Source organism: Adiantum capillus-veneris, chromosome 19 (genome assembly GCF_014529385.1).
Source record: "Adiantum capillus-veneris isolate H3 chromosome 19, ASM1452938v2, whole genome shotgun sequence".
NCBI lineage: Eukaryota > Viridiplantae > Streptophyta > Polypodiopsida > Polypodiales > Pteridaceae > Adiantum > Adiantum capillus-veneris.
The window spans coordinates 128,879,126-128,885,621 of NC_140949.1; positions in this window are offsets into that span (position 1 = coordinate 128,879,126).

The window sequence follows — 6,496 nt, forward strand, 5'->3', positions numbered from 1 at the left end:
TAAAATTTATGTATGTACTTAGTGTATGCTTCGGCAATTCAAAGCTTTAGTTGCCACTCCTCTTAGCCTTTGAAAATTGGCTCTTAAGTATCTACACCCATGGCTCGAAGTGGTTAATTATAGAGAATAGAGGAGTAGATCTAACATAGCAGAGTTGCAGAGGGCTAGCTCCTTTTGGACTTCTTATGGCTCAATAATGGTAAAGCCGTAGGCAAGTCTAAAAAGACTCCATTATTAAGTCCAAAGCTCCCAAGGTGTGCATCATATCTCACATAGTGGGCTCAGCAAAACCGATAATAGATCCCAGTTCCACTTACCCTAATATGATCAACAACATCAACCATTTATAGGCTACTTAAGAACCTCTCTTCTTGAGCACGAAAAGAGAAACCAAATTCTCTGATACCAATGTAATGGAATTAGCCTTTTAACTTGAGTTGGAGCAGAAAGTGAATAACATATTGAGCATTCCTTTGTGTGTAGATGTAGAGTGAGAAAGAAAGTGCTTGGATGGAGAGAGCAACACTAACACATTACTTCATTAACATGGCATGAACAATACTTGTAAAAGAGAGTGAGAGTTTAGAGAAATTGATACCAATAGAGGACTCGATTAGTTGGAGCCGGGTCCCCCTCCAATAGGCATTTGTATTATAGATTCTTCCATGACGAAAGACTTGTTTACAATACAACTGATTGTGTTCCTTGAGACCTTCTTGATGAGGTGAAGATGACAAGCTTCACTCACCAAGCATTAGCATAACAACTACAATAAACATGATTATCATGAACTTGAAAAATGTCCTGTCTCAATCCCAAGGCCTCAAACACCATGAAAGGTGAGGAGAGTTGGCAAGGAGTGTGGAAGAAGAGAGAAATAGAAGTAGCTCTAGGAGAAAGCAATAACCCCTTGCACATAATCACTCATAGCTCTTGTATCATAGCTTAGCATAGTGATAATGGAGATTAGAGAGACTGATAAGCAAGCATAAGAATTCTCTTGCGTGGATTTGCATCCATAGCCAAGAGCTTGTTGTAGTAGGCACTCAACTTCTCAAGCTTGGAGAAGGAGATGGAATTCTTGCTTCACAAGAGTGTGAGAAGAGAAGAATGAGAGAGAGAGAGAGAGAGAGAGAGAGAGAGAGAGAGAGAGAGAGAGATCGTGGGATGCTCAAATGAGAGAGAGAGAGATAGGTAGCTTGGTCGACCCCCTTTCCTAGGCTTCCCTTGAAGCTCATTGGGCCATGTAACCCTATAGCCAATGAGAGCTTGGCTCCCTCTGGGGCAAGGTGTGTAGTTTCTTGACAAGTGTCCTTCTTTCCCTCTTGTGAGGTTAAGCTAGCACCCCCCTTGCTTAAGCACAACCCTTGACTGCTTGAGCAATGTGCTTCTACACTTGACATGTGGCCCCTTTCCTCTCATGAGAGTATGGGCCCTTGGTGAGGTGCATACATGCTACTCATATCCCTCCTTTGTAGGGCTCACCACCTTCTTTGTAGCAAGATCTTTGAGCTTGGTAAGCAGGCAGGCCCCCTGCTTAAGCACAACCCTTGCTTAAGCAAGCTGCCCCCTTGCCTGCTTACACTTTAATTGCCTAAAGTTTAAAAATCAAAGACTATATCTTAAGGCTTTTAACACTTATCTTTGGAGGCTTTAATGAAGCCAACCCTAAGGTCTTTTGCTCCATTGGTTAACCTTGCTCTTTGATAGAACATTTCTCATTTGGGCCCCTTTACCATTGGCCCCGTGCTGAAATAGATCTATAAGCACATCTGTATCTTAAACCTTGTTCCCGTTTATTCTCCCATATTAAGTGATCAGTTTAATATGAGAAAATCATTTGGGTTGGTTAAATATTAGATTTTATGAAATTTTCTATAAATGGCTTTTGTAGCGTGTGTTTACACTTAGCTTCAAGAAGCTTGGATTGTGATTAAAAGGATCATGAGACTTCTCTACACAAAGAGGATGCTTGCTCAAGGATGCTCAAAAGAGCATGAATAGGTGTAATCCTTCCATGATTTTGCTATTTTGTTCATCTCTCCATTCTGTATGCTTGGCTTAAGTAATTTTTTGCTTCTAAGCTATGGTTATTTCATGTTCAAAATCTAGGCATACTAAAGTTTCAACACTTTGCTTTGTGAATATTAACTCATCAAAAAATTTGGTTTTATGTGTGCTAATCATAGGTAATTGGCCTTGATCTTAGGTTAATGTAGGTTCATTTCTCATTAGTCCTAGACTCTTAGTGACAGTCTTAATACTCCATCCATTTTTAACATGACCTAGGGCTATGGTTAGGCTTTAGTCCTTTAGTCCAATTGCCATAAACATCTCATGTTGGAAGAATTAAAAAAGTGCTAAAAAATGAATCAATGAAGCAAAAAAGTGTCAAGAAAAAGTAGCAAAAATGCTACTACACACATGAAAAGAAAATCTCTATGTTTGTTGTGTTTATATGAGGCCTAGAGACTTATTAGCACTTGGCAGGCGAGGGGAACCACCTTGGCTCGCTTGGTCAAGGCCCTAAACTGATGCCCTAAGCTGATAGTGGTTAGTCGTCACCTTAGTGGGCTAGTAGGCTTTTGGAACACCTTCTTGAGAGTTCAAGGAGCCGAGGGTTGTACCTAAACTTGTGTTAGCAGCAAGCTAGCGTGGACATCATTTTTCGGAGTTCTCCTTGTAAAACAATTATTATTTTGATAAATCGAGAATATTGTAACTCCTGTTTTCTTGATAAAACTTGTAACTAATGAGCCGGGGCTACAAGCTTCCAAATTGTATCAGCCATTCAATTCCCAGCTTTGGTAGAACTCCAGATTATTACTTTTGACCACCCAAAAACCTTGGCTAAGGTATAACAGATAATTTTTGTAAGTTTTTAATAAGTTTTTGGATAAGAAATACACAGCGTGAGATAACGGCGCTCACTTTTCTTCTTCTCGCGCTTCCTACTCCCTCTCCGGTTGTCACATTGCGAATGCGTTTGTTGCATTGCAACCCCAGGTAAGAGCTCTACGCATTGACGTAAGCCATTCACAATATTTTGTAGCTTTTGGCGTCGTCGACCCGCGGCCTAGTTTCATCATAAATAGTAATTTACATGTTTAATTCAAAACTTAAGTATAGGCAGGGTATTGGGGCATCATTGCTAAGAATTTAGATGCATTCTGGGTCGAAAACGACTAGGTCAAAAATCCACTGCTGTTAATAATCACGATTTTGAAACTTGACCTAAAGTGGGTTTGAGGCCATAGGCATGTGTGCTTAGGTCTTATAAACTTGTCCTAGAAGTTTGGTTATGTTTGGATGTTATTTGATGCTATAATGGATGTGATTTGTTTGCCGATGAGCGATTGGCTTTTGGTGATTTCAGTCATTTGAGTGTAGCCTAAGTTAGATGCGAGTTGTTAGTTGTTTTGCGAGAGATTGACAACCTCTTGTAGCCTCTATGCACTAGTCGAGTCAGCTTCGTCCAATGGTTTGACAAATTAATCGTGGTTCTTGCTAATACTGCAATAAGATAGGATGGTGAGGTTAGACATGCGTCCCACATTTGGCACCGTTGTCGGGGAACGAAGAGACCTAAACTAGGGAAAAACACGAGCATCTTGTGTAATCGTCCTTTAACTTCCTCTAAGTTCTCATAGAGTTCAAAACTCTCTTTTAGAAATCGCATAGCTTAAGATTGTCGTCTTTTGCTATGTAGAGGTAGCTTGAAAGTAATCGTACTTGCTGAGTGCCTTTAGGATTGGAGGATTGTAGATTTAGATTAGGATTTGGAGAATGATTGGTAGACGAGACAAGTCTTAAGATCAAGACTTTGAAAAACATAAAAAACACAAGAAAATGAGTGTTTGTGGACACTTTCCACAACCCCATTGCATGAGAAACTAGGAGTAGGGTAAGTAGGATCCGAGGTGGATTTCATAGCATTGCTCTCTCTGAAAGAATCAAGTGTGAGTTTTTATGTAAAGTTGCAGAATTTCAGGTATACGGCTAGAAATTAGCACGAAAAGATTCGAATTCACTCAATCCAACTGGGGAGTAAGCCTAAGAGTTGTCCGAACCAGTGGGTAAGCTCAAGGACACTTCGAGGTAAAAATTTCAAGAAGTTGATTAAAACTCAAATTATTTACTTTTTCTTGATATTTTAGGCCAAATTAAGTTTTGACTCGATTTATGGGCTTAAAAAACATCATAAAAAGTTTGTCTTGAGAAAATTGCAAAAAAGTGCTCATTTCAAGTTTCAAGTTAATAATCACGATTATTAACTTTTTGCTCTAAAATAGCCAAGACTCATATCATTGACTCATTGCATGTGTACAAACAACTTTTGTGAAGGCCCAAGAGATTTGGATCACTAAACTGGTAAAAAACTGGGTGAAAACTAAAGTTTGTATTGACTTTTTGAATCTTGAGAAAAAATTGAGGAAAAATTTATCCAAACTTGTTGAAAATTGATTCATAGGCTTATATTGATGTGATAAACATGTGTATATGCTCAATTGACCAAAAACTTGCAAAATTTGACAAAAGTAAATAATCGCGATTATTTACTTCTGCCCTGTTTTTGATTTTTTTTGACCAAGTTGGCATACCACTAGCTTTATCATGTTGTAATAAGCTCACAAACCAAATTTGGTAAGATTTGGATCACTGGAGTGAAAACTGTAACAAAAATTGCAAAGTTAGTCTGCAGACAGATAATTGTCAAGAGTAAATAATCGCGATTATTTACATCTGCTTCAAAACTTGGTGATTTTGCAAATTTGAGTACACCACAAGGTCAACCACATTAATTGGACCCCAAAAATTAGTTTTGGTGAAATTTGGACCACAAAAGTGAGACTTAAGCCAGATTCTCGAAATCAGAGTCTGCGGACACGGAATAGTGGGTAAACTTGATCAAATTTTGTCCAAACTTATTGAAACTTTCCCAAGGGCTATAACAAGTTGTATACTTGCCAAACCAATCCAAAAAGTGAAAAAAAGTAACAAAAGTAAATAATCGCGATTATTTAGTTCTGCTATCCAGAGACTTCAAATTTGACCTTTGGGCTTATACAGTGTTAGACCAGCATAATATAAGGCCACAGGGAAATTTTGGGTTCAATTGGATCAAAATTGGTACAGATACACTCAGTTTACAGATTGCAGATTGGACCTTTGATTTTGCTAAGCTGAATCTGAAAGTCAAAATTTTGACTTCTATAGCACGAATTGAAGTGAAATACAGAGACCAATCACTGGAGTTCTCAAGAGCTCTATTGTCCTTATAGAAAAATAACTAATTTGATAAATTTTGTATAGGAATCAGGTAGTAGACGAGGAATCAGTGGCTTGACAGAAAGTTGCAATTGAATCAAGTGGACATTGACGACAAGTCAATCACGGGTGAGTACTCTATCCAGGGCTTCATATGTCTATATGAACCTTATATCCAGTCGTGTAATAGGAAATCAAGGCCTATTTGGGAAAAACACCAGTAGCGTATCCACTGAAGAAAGCATGAATCGAGGCAATTCCTTGCACACAATTTTTGAAGAAGTCTTGGACACTTTTTCAAATTCAACATCCAAAATGTCTTCTTACTTGACTCACTCTGAAACCGGAACGACAATGTGCTATAAGCATATACTCTCTCTTTACAAGACTAATCGTCATGGAGCCCAGGTTTACTTGGATCCTAACGAAGAGTATGCTATTCGCATTGATGATCATGGTATTGAGTTCGAAGAAGAGGTTAGGGCAAACAAACAAGGAAAAATGTACATGGATCGAAACGGAACTCAATATGTACAAGTCGAAAACCCGGATGTGATAGACAAACGAGGATTAGAAGTAAACACTATAATCCCAGATATGTTAGCAAAAGAAGAACCACCAACCTTAGAATTCGAGGGATACGATCAAGTAGACTTGAAGCCTTTGAAATGTCTCAGTACGGATAATCCTAGGATCGGAGTCTATTGTTGGGAAGATAGAAACATAAAAGATCTTTTGTGGACTTCTCATGCTAGACCAGGGCAATTAACGGCCATGAAGATCATCTATATCTTCAAAATCAAAGATAAGGGATGTGCGGATCTACCAACTTACTTGTTTAGGGATTGTTATAACAACAATTTTGCTATGATGACTCTTGAGGAAGTAGAACAAACCAAATACCAAGGGTATTCCATACGGGATTGGATATTGGGTCAAGGACCAGAAACCACTCCAAGAGACGAACATCGTGAGAGATCATCTGAGAGTAATGTGATGAAACAAAAAACCACCTCATCACGTAGAAAAACGGGTGACACTAAAGCCAGAGTCCAGGGCTACATGAGTCACTATTTTTGACAGACTGGTTTGAAGGACTCGGAACATGACCAACTCCCAGAAGACCTAGAGTTGAACCAAATAGGCGTGTCAGACCGGCTAATTTCCAAAAATGGGTCAAAAAATACAGTGGATCAAGGGATCAATATGATCACTTAGCAAGCTTCAA